This window comes from Dama dama, chromosome X, assembly GCF_033118175.1.
Source record: "Dama dama isolate Ldn47 chromosome X, ASM3311817v1, whole genome shotgun sequence".
Classification (NCBI taxonomy): domain Eukaryota; kingdom Metazoa; phylum Chordata; class Mammalia; order Artiodactyla; family Cervidae; genus Dama; species Dama dama.
In genome coordinates this window covers 136,788,249-136,807,146 of record NC_083714.1, presented here as the reverse complement: position 1 = coordinate 136,807,146, position 18,898 = coordinate 136,788,249, and the positions used below count along the sequence as shown (strand labels likewise).

The following is an 18,898-nucleotide window of genomic DNA, read 5'->3' as shown; positions in this document are numbered from 1 at the left end:
AAATTGCAGAACCGGGACACAGGGCTGCAAGAGGACATCTGTCAAGGCAGAGCTAAGCTTCCTATTTAGGAGTAGACGTGGTTCCCAGACATTCACGGTGAGGGACAGTTGTAGTTTCCCATCTTACCATTATTTGGACTTGAAATAGAATTGCCAAGTAATGTGTGTCATAGCTACCTCCTTTTGGCTGCTCCATACCTGGAAAAGGAGGAGGGGGATGATGCACAGTAGATGCAGTTTTCCTTTTGTGCTTTCCGTGGAGCGATAAGCATCTTTGTCTGTGTTTTGCTGTTACTAGCACTTCGTTGTGATGAGATTCTTAATACCAGGCCCCAAATCTGAAATGAAGTTTTTCTTAAAAGCCAGAGTCAGGTTTGACAGAAAACAACAAAATTCTGTAAAGCAATTATCCTTCAATAAAAATATAAATTAAAAAGAAAAAAAAAAGCTGGAGGCAGTTTGAAAGTTAACATCAATTGTATATTTAGAGTGGGGAGTGATATCTTAAAATCCAGTTCCAAAGGAGTACTGAGGTTTTTATGGTTCACTTGCAATATCATTGTTTGTAGATTTAAAAAAAAATCATTTAAGACTGCGTTTTATATTGCTGGAGCATGCGTATGTCTGTCTGTTTGAGCATAATTTTAGCCACTCTGTAATCTCTCACTTTTCAGAATTCAAGATTTCTGAAAATATAATTAGTATCCACAGACCTTAACATGGCTGTTTGTCTCTTAAGAAGTCTTTGCTTTAGAGACAGTTCGGCTTCTGCTCTTGAGCAGTTGAACTTGACCAGGTAGAGGAAAAGTCAATATTTTAAAACATGAACCATGGCTATTACATGAGGCCCTCAGAATACTCCCAAGCATAATTTACTAAATGCTGTTGCTGCTTCTCAACTGAAAGAGGAATAAGTGACAGGCCACACAGCAAGTAAGTGACAGCTGGGCATCTGTTAAAAGGCTTATTTTGTTGTCAGTAATGCATGGAGTGTGATAAGAGATGGTAGGCATATTAAATCTGAATTATGTTGATTGACTTCTAAGGAGTTGGGGAGGGGCCTTTCCTGGTGTTAGAACCCAGGGTGTTTTAAGATTTAAAAAGAACTCAAGACACAGTGCCTTTGTATGAATGAGATTGTATTTTTGATGTCTAGTTGAAACCTTCTTCTTGCAAAAGATGCTGGCAAGAGGGGACATCCCTAGAATATTGCTTGTAATAAATCTCTGTGAACTTTAGAGCTCCCTTATGCAGCCCAGCAAAACAAAAGACTTCCTTCCCCATTAACCCGTGTGCTCAGTCGTGTCTGACTCTTTGTGACCCCATGGACTGTAGCCCGCCAGGCTCTTTCTGTCTCCAGTGTCTCCTGTATTGGCAGGCCGGTTCTTTACCACAGAGCCACCTGGGAAGCCCAACCTGACACAGTGCAGTAATCCGGTATTCTTTGTACAGGTGACAATGAACATCGAAGGCATCCTGGACAGAGTAATGTAGTCGGAAGGGATTCAAACAAAGCCCGCAGCCATCTAATTTGTACTAACCACGTTGGTTGTGTGTGGTGTGGTGTGTCTGGGTGTGTGTATGTGCATGAGCACTCAATTTATCTTGACTTTCACTACCCCATAAGTGTAGCAGTCTTTAAAACAGATGTAGATGTTTTTAGCCTTTCCCTGTTAAACAGGAACTTGTAAGTTTAATTAAGTGGTCCAACAGGTATAACTGCCCCATTTGTGGAGGCACTAACTAGCCCTGGTAGTTTCTATGGTAACGGATTTTTTTTCTTCTTAATAGGCATACAACTAAGATTACCATAATGTTCCAGGAAGATTGAAAATCTTACCTGAAGTACATATTCTTTAAAAATATCTTATTTTGTCTCCTCCTTGGAATAAAAATAAATCACTACACCTGTTACTTTGTTATGTAAGTGAGTTATCTTAGGGATTTTTTTTCAGTTGAAATATGTGTGTGTGTGTGTGTGTGTGTGTGTGTATGTATATATATATATTTTAACAGACTTTATCTTTTCAGAACAGTTTTAGGTTCACAGCAAAATTGAGATTAAGGTACACAGAGTTCCCATATACACTTTGGCTCTGCACATACCCAGCCCCCCCATTATCAATACCCTCACCAGAGTGATACATTTTTTATAATTGCTGAACGTGCATTGGCATATCATGACCACCCGAAGTCCGTAGTTTGCATTATGTTTCGGTCTTGGTGATGTGTATTCTTTGGTTTTGGACAGATGTGTAATGACATGTATCCACCATTGTAGTATCATACTGAGTAGTATGAGTAGTATCATACCGAGTAGCTTCACTGCCCTAAAAATCCCTTGTGCCCTATTCATCCCTTGCTATTACACCCAAGCCATGGCAACTACTGATCTTTTTACGGTCTCCATAGTTTTGCCTTTTTCCAGAATGTCATGTAGTTCGAATCACACAGTATGTGATCTTTTCAGATTGGCTTGTTTCATTTAGTAATATGCATTTAATATTCCTCTGTGTCTTTTCATAGCTTGTTGGCTCATTTCTTATTTGTGTTGAATAATATTCCATTGTCTGGATGTACCACAGTTTATCCATTCACATACTGGAGGACATCTTGGTTACTTTCAAGCTTTGGCAGTTATAAAGTTGCTATAAGCATCTGTGTGCACCTAAGTTTTCAACCCCTTAGGGTAAATACCAGCGAGCATGATTGTTGGCTCATATGATAGGAGTGTTAGTTTTGTAAGAAACTGTCAAACTCTCTTGCAAAGTGGCTGTACCATTTGCAGTTCCCCCAAAAATGAATGAGAGGTCCTCTTGCTCTACATCATCATCAGCATGTGGTGTTGTCAGTGTTCTAGAGTTGCACCATTCTAGAAGGTATGTAGTGTATCTTGTTGATGTAATTTGCAATTCCCTAATGACATATGATGCTTAGGATCTTTCCATATGCTCATTTTCCATCTTGAATTGTATTTTAATGCGTCATGATGTTGTTGTTCAGTTGCTAAGTTGTGTCTGACTCTTTGTGACCCCGTGGACTGCACCACACCAGGCTTCCCTGTCCCTCACCATCTCCTGGAGTTTGCCCAAGTTCATGTCTGTTGTATCAGTGATGCCATCCAACCATTTCATCCTCTGCTGCCCTCTTCTCCTTTTGCCTTCAGTCTTTCACAGCATCAGGGTCTCTTCTAATGAGTCAGTTGTTTGCATCAGGTGGCCAAAGTATTTGAGCTTAAGCATCAGTCCTTCCATTGAGTATTCAGGGTTGATTTGCCTTAGGATTGACTAGTTTGATCTCCTTCCTGTCCAAGGGACTCTCTAGAATCTTCTCCAGCACCACAATTTGAAAGCATCAATTCTCTGGTGTTCAGCCTTCTTTATGGTCCACCTCTCACATCTGTACATGACTACTTGAAAAGACCATAGCTTTGACTATGGGGACCTTTGTTGGCAAAGTGAAGAACAGAAAAGCTAATTTTCTGTTTTGAATTATATTTTAATGTGTCATAATAGCCCACTTTAAAAGGCCTTTTGGTCTCTTTATAAGAGGTGCTGATTTATTTTAAAACAGGTTTCTAGTATGGGGTAGAAAAATGTTAGAATAAAATACTTTTAAATTAGAAACAGTAAATATGAATGAGAAATAGGTAAATAGTTTTAAACACTTCAGGACAAAGAATTACAAATGTTAGAGTGATTGGTTTTTCAGGTTAAGAAGTATTTCATTTGTATTGAAAGGCCAGAATTTTACTAGAATGCATAGACTTGGATTGGACATGTATTTGAGGTATTTTAGTTTCTTTAGCGCATCAGGCACTATTCTAGGTGCTGAGGTTTCAGCTGTGAATCAAACACAAATCCCTGTCCTCATGGAGCTTACATTCCAATGCACATGGTTTTTATTATTTATTTTGGCCAAGAGGCTTGTGGGTTATTAGTTCCCTGATGACCAGGGATCAAACTTGGGCCCTTGGCAGTGAAAGCCTGGAGTCCTAACCACTGGACCATCAGGGAATTCCCGCAGTGCAAATGTTTTTATTTTTCAGAATTTGAGTAAGAAAATACAACAGCTGGAACATAAGTATCCACCTGAAACTGGCAAGTTTTCTGTTTGATGTAATGAATTAACAAACTGTATACATATATTCAGAGAGCAGGAGAAGAGGGCGTCAGAGGACGAGTTGGCTGGATGGCATCACCGATTCATTGGACGTAAACCTGGGCAAACTTTGGGAGATGGGGGTTGGACAGAGAGGCCTGGCACGCTGCAGTCCGTGGGGTCGCAAAGACTTGGACACGACTGGGTGACTGAATAACAACATAGACTCCTTTATAATATTTATCCTTTAGGATGATGTCTTAGTCTTTAGGAATGTTGTGCATATTTCAGGTAGTCATCATAATGAGTTTTCATTTTTATGATGGTTAACTCCTTGCTTTGAGATAATGTATTTTTTATTGAGATATAATTGAAATATGATATACTAGTTTCAGGCATATAAGATAATGATTCAAAATTTGTATGTTTTGTTGAATGATCACTGATATCCATCAGCACACAGTTACAAAAATTTTTTTCTCGTGATGAGAACTTTTGTAATTTATACTCAACACCTTTCAAATATACATTATCAAATATAGTCACCATGCTGTACCTGACATCCCCAGGACTTATTTATTATATAACTGGGAGTTTGTGCCTGTTGACCACCTTTACCCATTTCACCTACTGCCATCTCTGGCAGCCACCAAACTGTTCTCTTTATCTATGAGTTGCAGTTTTTTGTTTGTTTGTTTTTAGATACCACATAAAATTGAGATCATGCATATGGTACTTGTCTTTCATTGACTTACCAGTTAACTCTTAGAGTTTAAAGGAAATAGTTATAAAATACTGTTGATTCTGTATTATCAGGGAAAATCATTGAATGGGAAAAAAGCTTGTAAGTAATGTCTGATTGTTTGAGTAGCTTTGATTGAAGTAAAGAAGTAAAAGAAAGCTATGAGAAGTAGAGGATATTTTAAAAATTCCTGTACATAGACTCACCTTTGGGAAGAAGTCATTTAAAGGTTTTCTTGAAATTCTTTGATACAACTGTTTAATCAAAAAAACTCAGCAAAAAACAAAATTCCTGCGAACTTTTTCCAGTTGCTAGATCATTAGCTAGAGCTATTTTTTAATGCAAATAAAACAATTTTCTATTTTTACATCTTTATATCATATCCCTTTGTAACATATGCTTTAGGGAGATAGAGGCCAGCAAGCTAAAACAGTAACCTAGAATCTGTGCTGTTTCAGATAAAGTGTTCTTTTTTTGTAATAGAGAATGAATGCCCGCAGGTTAAGGAAGTTCCGGAGCCAAACCATTGTTTGATTAAAAGGAGGATATTTGCATAATAATAACTTGTTGACACTTATAAAAAACTTTTCAGGTGTGTAAAACTAGAGTATTACCCAACAATAACTGTGTACCCACTACTCAGCATAAAATGTAAAACAGCCTAATTAATGTGAAAGTTTCCTGTGACCCCTTCTCTGGTCCCATTCTCCTTCCTCCTCACCCTAGAGGTTGCTACTGTCCTGAATTTGGTGTGCATGATTAGAAAAGTTTTTGTACTTTTATTACATGTTTATGTGTGTGTATGTATATATATATATATATATATATATATATATATATATATATAGTGTGTGTGCATACATACATGTGTGTGTATACACACACATACGTATATACACATACGTGTCACTAAAATGATAAATTGTTTTGTATGGCTTTTTATCTTAAAAGGAATATAGCACTCTGTGTAACCTTCTGAAACTTGCTTTTCCTCTCATTGTTGTTTCTGAGGTTTGTCCTTGTTGACACATGTAGCAACAGTTCATTTATGCTTCCTTTTAAAAAATCTTCATTACTTACTCGTACAATGACTCATTATTTTATGAGGCCTTTATGCCTATGGAAAGTAGATGGCATTTTTCTTTGTTAGTGTCTCATGATTAGGGGACTGTTCTAAACATGTACACACATTAAAATGCCTTCATAGATATCAAAAAGCACACTTATATTCTTGAGAGTGTTAGAGGACCTTTGAGTTAATGGATTAGACTTTCATAGGCTTGCTTCTTTCTCATTTTTTAAAAAATGGAACCTCTCAGGCAAACAGACTAATACATTAAACTCCTCTGCACTTGCCACCCCTGCTCAACAGCCATCAATACATGGTCAATTCCATGCCATCTGCATTCCTACTTTTGTTCTTTGCCCCCTATTTTAACCTGAAGCAAATCTCAGACATCATATGATTCATAGAATTTATCTTTGAGGGCACCTGGGAGTGGTCACAGGATATGGAACCATATATGGGTTTAATACTGATGACTTATGGTTAAATGGCAAGAGTGAATGATGGTTTCATATCATCGAGCTAGTCTTTAACGTAAAGTTGAGGAAACCAATAGGGAGACTGAAGAAGTAACAAAGTGAAGACTAGAAATACAAGATGGGTTTGAACATTGTCCTGCTGTCACACTCATAACAGCCTTACTTTAAGAATATAGAAAATAGGTTTTGAGGAAGTCTTGAATCTTTTATTTTTTAGGCTGTGCCATGTGGCTTTAGGGATCTTAGTTAACCAACCAGGGATCAAAGCTGGGCTCCTGGCAGTGGAAGCCTTGAGTCCTAACCACTGGACAACCACGGAATTCCCTGTAGTTGTTTTGGCAATTACTGATAACTTTTTAAAGAGGGTTTGGTTCCTTAGCAGGTGTTTTCAAACTTTCTGTTTCCTGAAGGCAAAGTGTCTAGTATTTTGTATTTATATCATTCTTTGCTTTGGTACATGTCTGGGGCCTTTGAAAAGTGCTTAGGCCATCAAGGTGGAGCCCTCATGAATGGGATTAAGGCTGTATAAAAAAGGCTCCAGAGAGATCCCTAGCCTTTCCCACCATCTAAGGACACGAGCAGTCACAAGAAGGGGACCCTGACCATAAGTTAGTCATGCTGGGTTGCTCAGAACTGAGCTGTTTCCTAGGGAGTGGGACTTGCCCTCTTAGAACTGCTTTTGCTGTGTCCCGTAAGTTTTGGACCGTTGTGCTTTCATTTTCATTTGTCTCTAGGAATTTTTTGGATTGTCTCTTTGATAGAAATAGAATTTTTAAAATCATATTACAATTGTTTCAGGTATTTCAGTGATGATAAACAATCAGCTGGCTGATCTTATCATTGTGTTAAAAAACACATGTACTTCCACCACAAACTTGTTTTTTTTTTTTTAATATTTTGGTAGCTGTAGTTCAGTGTATTTTGTCTATAATCCTGTGTATTTTATTTTATTTTGGCCATGCCCTTCAGCTTGTGGGATCTTAATTCCTCAACCAAAGATCAAACCCAGGCCCTGTCAGTGAGAGTGCCAAGTCCTAATCACTGAACTATCAGGGGTTTCCCAATAATCATGTGTATTTTAAGTGTTTACTTTTATGCACTTATGTTTATTCTGAGAAGAGGTCCATGCAGACTGCCCACAGGGGTCGAAGCACAAAAACTGTTAAGAAGCCCTTTGCAAAAGAATTATGAGGTGTCTAGAAATTCCAGTTCTTCATTGCTCATTGTTTCCAAAGTCAGAATGGTAGCAACACTGCTGCCAATTCTAGGTCAGGAATGAGATTCCATCAGGCTCTTGTGGCCCACTCCCACCTCCAGTGCCCCATCTGTCCTGTAAAGGGGAAGGAAGCCCAGAGTGAATGGGTGCTCAGCTGCTTCCTCTCGGACCTCACTCTCAAGTCACTGCTGCAGCCCCGGCTTTGAACCTTCTCTGCTCTTGACCTGTCTATCTGGTCCTCTCAGCCTTGCTTCACTCCAGAGAACCCCTCTGGAGCATGGCTGTTTGGCCTGTTTTATTTACCACTTACTATGTCTAATTCAGAGGCTGGCTGGAACATGGACTTGTAAGAAAAAGTGATTTTTACATGCTGGAGAAACTCAACTATCCTAATAATTTAATTCAGGACCAAGAGAGGCCATTAATATTAGGCTAGTAGTAAATGTTTGCTTTGACTTAATTCACTTGTAACACTTTGCCCTTGGTTTACAGAAAAATATCTTTGTTCAGCCTTCTGGGGATAATTAAGTGTTTTACCTGTGTTAATTTCCTGACTAATTGAAGTAAATCCCATAAATGCCAGCAATTAAGAATTGTTTTTGTTTTTTTAAAAGCAGGTTTTCTTAAATGTGTAATGTTTGCCCCTGATGCTTTCAGAAGAACATATTTAATACAATGATCTCTTTGTTTCTTGCTTAGTTCAGGATCAGCCTTGTGAAAAACAGATGATTATACATGAACAGCTTTTTGCCCCTGAAGATATTTGGTGTACTAGCCTTTTGAGTTTATTTTTTCTTTAGGATCTCTTTAAAATTATTTTAAAATGTTTGGACTCCTATCCTTTGCATATGCTCTGCAGTCTGGTAATTTTATCATCCTGTTACTGAGAGATGGCAATGGAAGTGAAGTGCGTGAAATTTAGCACATGGATGTTTTAGCTTCTCTTAATTTATTGTTTGTTCTAGATCAGAGTTTCTCTATCTCAGCACCACTGATGGGGCCAGGTCATCCTTTGCAGTGACACTGTCCTGTGTATTGTAGGATGTCTAGCAGCATTCCTGGGCTCTGCTCCCTAGATGCTAGTATCTATCCCTTCCCCAGTTGTTACAACCAAAACTGCAGACATAGCCAGGGGGCAGAAGCTGCTCTGGCTGTAGTTACATGGTGTCTGCATATATACAATCACGGTAGCTGCTTCCATTTATTAACTGATCACCATGTATTTTACCTTGTCCTATAAACTTGTAGAGGACTTCTCAGGTGACGCAGTAGTAAAGAATCTTCCTGCCAATGCAGGAGATGTGGGTTCTATCCCTGGGTCAGGAAGATCTCCTGGGGAAAGAAATGGCAACCCGCTCCAGTATTCTTGCCTCGGAAATCCTATGGACAGAGAAGCCTGGTGGGCTACAGTCCATGGGGTCACAAAGAGTTGGACACGACTGAGCACACACACACGTAACTGGTAGAGGCTCATGTCATTTAACTCCAAACCACAAGATTGATATTATCATCCCCAGTTTGAAGAAAGCAGAACAGAGGTGCAGAGGTTTAGTAACTTGCCCAAGGTCATGCAAATAAGTGACTTCTTATTAATTTATTTGAGTTGGAATTCAGTCTTTGTTTTTATTTATTTATTTATTTGCCATGCTGCGCATCTTGCGGGATCTTAGTTTCCTGACCAGGGATTGAACCCAGGCCTTTGGCAGTGAGATCATGGAGTCCTAACCACTGGACCACCAGAGAATTACTAATCTTTGTTTTTACTTTTAAATAATTAAAGCATTTTATGTTATTGAAATATAGTTGATTTACAGTGTCGTGTTATGGAATTGTTTTTGTTAGAGACAAACTAAAAAGGAAAGGGTGTTTCCTGATGACCTCCCAGTGGCTATTGTTTCCATGACAGTTCTGTGTAAGTGTGGGAGTTATTGCTTGAAGGGGTGATTCTCTGGGTGCGTGTCTGAGGATGGTTTGGACCATTTCTGAGGTGTGTCTATGGTAGGGTGAAGCAGAACATGGGACTGTCTAAGGGCCAAGCCAGTTCAACTTTGAGGCCAAGGAAGCGGAAGCCGTCAGAAATTGGGGTCATCAGCAGCCTTCAGGCACGGCATGCCCAGAGGGCTTACTGAGAGCAGGAACGCTGAGGTGTGGAGCAGCCGCCGTGGCAGTTGGCCTCTGTTGCTGCTGGAACTGTGAAGGGTGCTTTGCCTACACGGACAGTAGTCTGGAAGACATTCATGAATGTCCTTGGCAGTGATGGGGTGGGGGGCTGAGGGATAAATGTGGCCGGCTCTGTCCCCTGCTGGCTGCCTTTCTGGAGGCTGGAAGCATGGGAGCCTGCATGTAGAAGCTCACAGAGGCCCGCCTCTTGGATAGAGTGTGGGCCAATGGGCCGGGGGTGACTCTGGGTGACAGATGGAGGGCCAGCTCAGGGTGCAGTCTGGGCTGGAACCCAGCACTCTGGATCCTTCGAAGAAAGGGACATGGCTGGTTTGAGGTGAGAGAGGCCACTTGTGTTTGGTGGGCCTGTGCGCCTGCAGCCCTGCCCTCTAGGAGGGCTGAGAGGGCTTCTTCCCACTTCTCACTGGAGACTTTGAGGCTATAGGGGCTGTGCACACGGGAGCTTTTCGATCAGAGTGGGGCAGTCATTTTCACGAATTGCAGTGTTTTTTCTTGTTCAGGGCACTGGGAAACATATAGCCATGGAGCGACCCTCTGGGAGTTTCTGCGAGGACTGGCTGTACGTGGTGGGAAAGGGCACCCTGGGACTGGAGCTGAGTTAATTCAGGGCAGTAGAAAGTGTCTTATAACGTTTAGGCATATGACCTTATGTTACATGAGCTTTTTTCTTTTTTTCTGAAGGATCGGATTCCTCTGTGTGTGTGTGTGTGTGTGTGTGTGTGTGTGTACATTGCTCAAACCAACAAGGCCCTGTTGAGCAAACCAGGGATCATAAAATCCTAGAATCCTCCTCATATACTGCATAGTAAACTCAAATGCAAAGAAATAGCTTCGTTCTCATTTGCATTCTTTATGGGCTAGCAAATCTTCTGGAAAACTTGTTGCCATGGCAATGGGATATTATCTATCTCAGTAGTGTACTACATAAAAATAGCCCTTTGTGTTCAAGGGTGATGTTGGTGACAGGTGGTTTGGTGAATGTTTAGCAGGGTGCTTTGTCAGCGTTCCATTGTTTACGATTGTGAAATAGAAATGAGCATTGATTTGTTTCCCTGTCTCAAAATGTGATTTCATCTGTAAAGGGCAGGTGGTGGTGCTCTGTTTAATTGTGAGTTATAAGTCTTCCTTTGCAGGTCAGGTAAATATGATGATTGAAGCCACCTCTCATGGTGATAAGGAAGTGGCTTCTCTTTCTGTTGGTGCTAGAGGGTGTGCAACACAGGAATGAGTCTGGAGCAAATAGTATAATTCTCTCATTCTTCAACAAATGCTTCTTCCTAAGTGCCATGTTCTTATAAACCCAGAAGTAGCAAGTGGTCAGGCGGACTAGATGAGCTCTGAGCTGTTGATCAAAAACTCATTTCTTGTAGGTTCTTAAATGGAACAGATTTTTGATGAACGTGAGTTTCCCCTGCTCGTTTTAGCATTGATATCATGTGTAGCCAAGGAAGAATTCTTGACCCTACATTTGATCTTTATTTTAAAAAATCCTTTGGGCAATTTAGTAGAGTGATAACTCTCAAACATTTGTCATCCTCTCACCTTATTTCTAGAAATGTGTCTTACATGTAAATAGCAGGTTTCTATGGCTGAAATAAACTTTACTCTAGTTTTGAGAATTTTAGACTCTCTTAAGAAATACTGTGGCTTGGAGTTTTAGACTTGAAAGTTAATGCTAAAATTCTGATATACATTGTACTACTGCAGAAATGGAATCATTACCCCCAATGTATTGAATATTTTCTCCTGGAGTCAGTATGAATATCTTTTTGCTGATAATATCAGAAATAGTTGTTAAGTGGCTTGCTGGGTACCCAGTACTACTTTTAGAACTTTTTTTGTGTGTGTTAACTCACTTAATTCCCATAAACATTCTGAAATGTTTTTGTCACTATTTTCCAGATGCAGCATACTTATTAGTATGCTTTTTGGTTTCTGGTGAGTAAGTATTGTGCCATGTAAGACTTAATTGCTCCTTCTTGCTTACCAGTGTGTGTTGATGTGTTTCTAATAACTGAAAGCATTTTTCTGCCAGGGGATGGCCAAACACAGCCTGTGGGCCAAATCCATCCTGTCACCTATATTTTTTTGTATGACTTATGAGCTGAGAATGATTTGTAACTTTTTAAAGGTTTGGGAAAAAGTAAAAAGAATATTTCATGACCCTTGCAAATTGTATGAAACTCAAATTTCAGTTTCTGTAAACAGAGTTTCCTTAACACACAACCACACTTCGATGTTTATGTATTGTCCATGGCTTATCTACCCTAGACTGGAGGGCTGAGTAGTTGTAACAGAGACTCTATAGCCCATAGGACCTAGAGTATTTACTGAAGTTTGCAACACCTATTGTATATTCTTCTACATCTAGAATGAGAGATTGTACTGAATACTAAAAGCAGATTGGATTTATGTATAGGTTCTCTTTTGGGAACATTCCTCTCTTCCACTTTTTACTGTTTTTACAAGCTGAGTTTCATGTGCTATGGCATGTCTCAAATATACTCAGTTTCAGCTCTCTTTCTATACCCATATTGGTTTTTATTGTAATGGATATTCATAACCCTTCCCAAATCTGGGAGCCTAATGAATTTTATCATTTTATTAGTTAATATGTTTTCTTCACTAGGTCAGTTATTGTAACTCCCCCTGCTCTATTTACTTCCAACTATAGTGGTTTCTACTTTTGGGCTTTCAGCCAACATATAAACATTTGATGCTTTAATAATCCTAAGTAAACCACCTGTGCTAATTGTGCTATTTTAGTTTAGTGAATCCTCTATATGATCAAGATTACATCTTCTGCATTCATCCTGTTGAATTTAATAAACTCAACATAATCAACTTTGGAACATTTGAAATTATTTAAAAACTATGTTTTCTCCTTTTTCTCTTGTTTCCCCACTTTTTAAATAACAGCTTTATTGATATATAATTCGCATACCATACAACTTACCCATTTAAAGTGTACAACTTAGTTTTTAGCATATTCACTATCTAGTTTGAGAATTTTTTCTTTGTTTTTGAAGACTAGATGATTTGCAATATTGTGTTTCAGGTACATAGCAAAGTAATTCAGTTATTATATACATGTGTATGTGTGTACCTGTATGTATATATATATATATACTTTTTCAAATTTTTTTCCATTATAGGTTATTACATGTTACTGAATATAGATTCCTGTGCTATACAGTAAATACTTATTATTTATCTATATATTTTATTTTTTTGTCTCACCACACAGCTTGTGGGATCTTAGTTCCTCATCCAGAGATTAAACCCATGCCCTCAACAGTGAAGCATGGAGTCCTAACCACTGGACTGCCAAGGAATTCCCTATCTGTTTTATATATAGTAGTGTATATCTGTTAACTTCAAAGTCCTCATTTATCTTTCCCTATCCCTTTCCCCCTTTGATAGTCATAAGTTTGTTTTCTATGTCTTTGAGCCTGCTTCTATTTTGTAAATAAGTTCATATGTATTATTTTTTTAGATTCCACATATGAGTAATGTCATGTGATATTTGTCTGACTTCATTTAGTATGACAATCTCTAGGTCCATCCATGTTGCTGCAAATGCCATTATTTCATTCTTTTTTTGACTGAGTAATATTCCATTGTATATATGTACCACATCTTCTTTATTCATTCCTCTTTTGATAGACATTTAGTTTGCTTTTTTGTCTTGGCTATTGTAAATAGTGCTGCAGTGAGCATTGGGATGCATGTATCTTTTCGAATAGAGTTTTCACCTTTCTTGGATATATGCATAGTAGTAGGATTGTTGGATCATATGGTAACTCTGTTTTTAGTTTTTCAAGGAAACCTCCATACTGTTCTCCATAGTGGCTACACCAATTTACATTCCCACCAACAGTGTAGGAGGGTTCCCTTTTCTTCACACCCTGTTTCCAGAATATTTTTACAACCCCCAGAAGAAATCCTGTAACCACTAGCAGTCACCCCCAGTCCCAGTATACCTAGGGCACCACTGTTTTCAGTGTTCATCCATGTTGTAGTATGTACCAGTACTTTCTATGGCCCAGTAGTATTCTGTTATATGGACATGCCACATTTTATTTATCCATTCATCAGTTGATGGACATTTAGGTTATTTTTACTGTTTGACTATTATGAATAATACTGTTATTAGCATTTTGGTACACGTTTTTGTGTAGATATATGTTTTCATTTCTCTTGGTTAATTACCTGGGAGTGGAATCGCTAGGTCACACAGTAACTCTATGTTCAAACTTTTGAGAAACTGCTAAACTCTTTCCCAAAGTGCTATGCCATTTTACATTCCCACATGAGGATTTCAATTTCTCTACATCCTTGCTAACCTTTGTTATTGTCTGCCTTTTTGATTATAACCATCCTAGTAGATGAGAAATGGGATTTTGTTGTAGTTTTAATTTGTATTCTGCTAATGACTGATGATGTTGATGATATCATGTGCTTATTGGCCATCTATATATCTTCTTTAGAGAAATGTCTATTTAAGTCCTTTGCCCATTTTAAAATTGCATCATGTTTTTTTCAATTATTTTTATTAGTTGGAGGCTAATTACTTCGCAACATTGCAGTGGGTTTTGTCATACATTGACATGAATCAGCCAGGGAGTTACATGTATTCCCCATCCCGATCCCCCCTCCTACCTCCCCCCCCACCCGATTCCCCTGGGTCCTCCCAGTGCACCTGGCCCGAGCACCTGTCTCATGCATCCCACCTGGGCCGGTGGTCTGTTTCACCATAGATAATATACATGCTGTTCTCTCGAAACATCCCACCCTCGCCTTCTCCCACAGAGTCCAAAAGTCTGTTCTGTACATCTGTGTCTCTTTTTCTGTTTTGCATATAGGGTTATCATTACCATCTTTCTAAATTCCATATATATGTGTTAGTATGCTGTAATGATCTTTATCTTTCTGGCTTACTTCACTCTGTATAATGGGCTCCAGTTTCATCCATCTCATTAGAACTGATTCAAATGAATTCTTTTTAACGGCTGAGTAATATTCCATGGTGTATATGTACCACAGCTTCCTTATCCATTCGTCTGCTGATGGGCATCTAGGTTGCTTCCATGTCCTGGCTATTATAAATAGTGCTGTGATGAACATTGGGGTGCACATGTCTCTTTCAGATCTGGTTTCCTCAGTGTGTATGCCCAAGAGTGGTATTGCTGGGTCATATGGCAGTTCTATTTCCAATTTTTTAAGAAATCTCCACACTGTTTTCCATAGCGGCTGTACTAGTTTGCATTCCCACCAACAGTGTAAGAGGGTTCCCTTTTCTCCACACCCTCTCCAGCATTTATTGCTTGTAGACTTTTGGATAGCAGCCATCCTGACTGGCGTGTAATGGTACCTCATTGTGGTTTTGATTCGCATTTCTCTGATAATGAGTGATGTTGAGCATCTTTTCATGTGTTTGTTAGCCATCTGTATGTCTTCTTTGGAGAAATGTCTGTTTAGATCTTTGGCCCATTTTTTGATTGGGTCATTTATTTTTCTGGAATTGAGCTGCAGGAGTTGCTTGTATATTGTTGAGATTAATCCTTTGTCTGTTGCTTCATTTGCTATTATTTTCTCCCAATCTGAGGGCTGTCTTTTCACCTTACTTATAGTTTCCTTTGTTGTGCAAAAGCTTTTAAGTTTCATTAGGTCCCATTTGTTTATTTTTGCTTTTATTTCCAATATTCTGGGAGGTGGGTCATAGAGGATCCTGCTGTGATTCATGTCGGAGAGTGTTTTGCCTATGTTCTCTTCTAGGAGTTTTATAGTTTCTGGTCTTACATTTAGATCTTTAATCCATTTTGAGTTTATTTTTGTGTATGGTGTTAGAAAGTGTTCTAGTTTCATTCTTTTACAAGTGGTTGACCAGTTTTCCCAGCACCACTTGTTGAAGAGGTTGTCTTTTTCCCATTGTATATCCTTGCCTCCTTTGTCAAAGATAAGGTGTCCATAGGTTCGTGGATTTATCTCTGGGCTTTCTATTCTGTTCCATTGGTCTATATTTCTGTCTTTGTGCCAGTACCACACTGTCTTGATGACTGTGGCTTTGTAGTAGAGTCTGAAGTCAGGCAGGTTGATTCCTCCAGTTCCATTCTTCTTTCTCAAGATTACTTTGGCTATTCGAGGTTTTTTGTATTTCCATACGAATTGTGAAATTATTTGTTCTAGTTCTGTGAAAAATACCGTTGGTAGCTTGATAGGGATTGCATTGAATCTATAGATTGCTTTGGGTAGAATAGCCATTTTGACAATATTGATTCTTCCAGTCCATGAACACGGTATGTTTCTCCATTTGTTTGTGTCCTCTTTGATTTCTTTCATCAGTGTTTTATCGTTTTCTATGTATAGGTCTTATGTTTCTTTAGGTAGATGTACTCCTAAGTATTTTATTCTTTTTGTTGCAATGGTGAATGGTATTGTTTCCTTAATTTCTCTTTCTGTTTCTTCATTGTTAGTGTATAGGAATGCAAGGGATTTCTGTGTGTTAATTTTATATCCTGCAACTTTACTATATTCATTGATTAGCTCTAGTAATTTTCTGGTAGAGTCTTTAGGGTTTTCTATGTAGAGGATCATGTCATCTGCAAACAGCGAGAGTTTCACTTCTTCTTTTCCTATCTGGATTCCTTTTACTTCTTTTTCTGCTCTGATTGCTGTGGCCAAAACTTCCAACACTGTGTTGAATAGTAGTGGTGAGAGCGGGCACCCTTGTCTTGTTCCTGATTTCAGGGGAAATGCTTTCAGTTTTTCACCATTGAGGGTAATGCTTGCTGTGGGTTTGTCATATATGGCTTTTATTACGTTGAGGTATGTTCCTTCTAGTCCTGCTTTCTGGAGAGTTTTAATCATAAATGAGTGTTGAATTTTGTCAAAGGCTTTCTCTGCATCTATTGAGATAATCATATGGTTTTTATCTTTCAATTTGTTAATGTGGTGTATTACGTTGATTGATTTGCGGATATTAAAGAATCCTTGCATTCCTGGGATAAAGCCCACTTGGTCATGGTGTATGATTTTTTTAATATGTTGTTGGATTCTGTTTGCTAGAATTTTGTTAAGGATTTTTGCATCTATGTTCATCAGTGATATTGGCCTGTAGTTTTCTTTTTTTGTGGCATCTTTGTGTGGTTTTGGAATTAGGGTGATGGTGGCCTCATAGAATGAGTTTGGAACTTTACCTTCCTCTGCAATTTTCTGGAAGAGTTTGAGTGGGATAGGTGTTAGCTCTTCTCTAAATATTTGGTAGAATTCAGCTGTGAAGCCATCGGGTCCTGGGCTTTTGTTTGCTGGCAGATTTCTGATTACAGTTTCGATTTCCTTGCTTGTGATGGCTCTGTTAAGATCTTCTATTTCTTCCTGGTTCAGTTTTGGAAAGTTATACTTTTCTAAGAATTTGTCCATTTCTTCCAAGTTGTCCATTTTATTGGCATAGAGCTGCTGGTAGTAGTCTCTTATGATCCTTTGTATTTCAGTGTTGTCTGTTGTGATCTCTCCATTTTCATTTCTAATTTTGCTAATTTGGTTCTTCTCTCTTTGTTTCTTAATGAGTCTTGCTAATGGTTTGTCAATTTTGTTTATTTTTTTCAAAAAACCAGCTTTTAGCTTTGTTGATTTTTGCTATGGTCTCTTTAGTTTCTTTTGCATTTATTTCTGCCCTAATTTTTAAGATTTCTTTCCTTCTGCTAACCCTGGGGTTCTTCATTTCTTCCTTCTCTAGTTGCTTTAGGTGTAGAGTTAGGTTATTTATTTGGCTTTTTTCTTGTTTCTTGATGTAAGCCTGTAATGCTATGAACCTTCCCCTTAGCACTGCTTTTACAGTGTCCCATAAGTTTTGGGTTGTTGTGTTTTCATTTTCATTCATTTCTATGCATATTTTGATTTCTTTTTTGATTTCTTCTATGACTTGTTGGTTATTCAGAAGGGTGTTATTTAGCCTCCATATGTTTGAATTTTTAACAATTTTTTTCCTGTAATTGAGATCTAATCTTACTGCACTGTGATCAGAAAAGATAACTGGAATGATTTTAGTTTTTTTGAATTTTCCAAGGCCAGATTTGTGGCCCAGGATGTGATCTATTCTGGAGAAGGTTCCGTGTGCACTTGAGAAAAAGGTGTAGTTGATTGTTTTGGGGTAAAATGTCCTATAGATATCAATTAGGTCTAGCTGGTCCATTGTGTCATTTAAGGTTTGTGTTTCCTTGTTAATTTTCTGTTTAGTTGATCTATCCATAGTTGTGAGTGGGGTATTAAAGTCTCCCACTATTACTGTGTTACTATTAATTTCCTGTTTCATACTTGTTAGCATTTGCCGTACGTATTGTGGTGCTCCTATGTTAGGTGCATATATATTTATAATTGTTATATCCTCTTCTTGGATTGATCCTTTGATCATTAAGTAGTGTCCTTCTTTGTCTCTTTTCACATCCTTTATTTGAAAGTCTATTTTATCTCATATGAGTATTGTGACTCCTGCTTTCTTTGTTCTCCATTTGCGTGAAATATTTTTTTCCAGCCCTTCACTTTTAGTCTGTATGTGTCTCGTGTTTTGAGGTGGGTCTCTTGTAGGCAGCATATATAGGGGTCTTGTTTTTGTGTCCATTCAGCCAATCTTTGTCTTTTGGTTGGGGCATTCAACCCATTTACATTTAAGGTAATTATTGATAGGTGTGGTCCCGTTGCCATTTACTTTGTTGTTTTGGGTTCACATTTATACATCCTTTCTGCATTTCCTGTCTAGAGAAGATCCTTTAGCATTTGTTGAAGAGCTGGTTTGGTGGTGCTGAATTCTCTCAGCTTTTGCTTGTCTTTAAAGCTTTTGAATTCTCCTTCATATCTGAATGAGATCCTTGCTGGGTACAGTAATCTAGGTTGTAGGTTATTCTCTTTCATTACTTTAAGTATGTTCTGCCATTCCCTTCTGGCCTGAAGGGTTTCTATTGATAGATCAGCTGTTATCCTTATGGGAATCCCTTTGTGTGTTATTTGTTGTTTTTCCCTTGCTGCTTTTAATATTTGTTCTTTGTGTTTGATCTTTGTTAATTTGATTAATATGTGTCTTGGGGTGTTTCGCCTTGGGTTTATCCTGTTTGGGA

General features: G+C 38.5%; 1 protein-coding gene across 2 annotated transcripts in view; it reads left to right on the top strand.

The window, feature by feature from the left end:
• Positions 1 to 18,898, top strand: part of REPS2 (RALBP1 associated Eps domain containing 2) — a 256,926-nt gene that overhangs the window by 884 nt on the left and 237,144 nt on the right. The gene's annotated exons all lie outside the window — the stretch shown is intronic.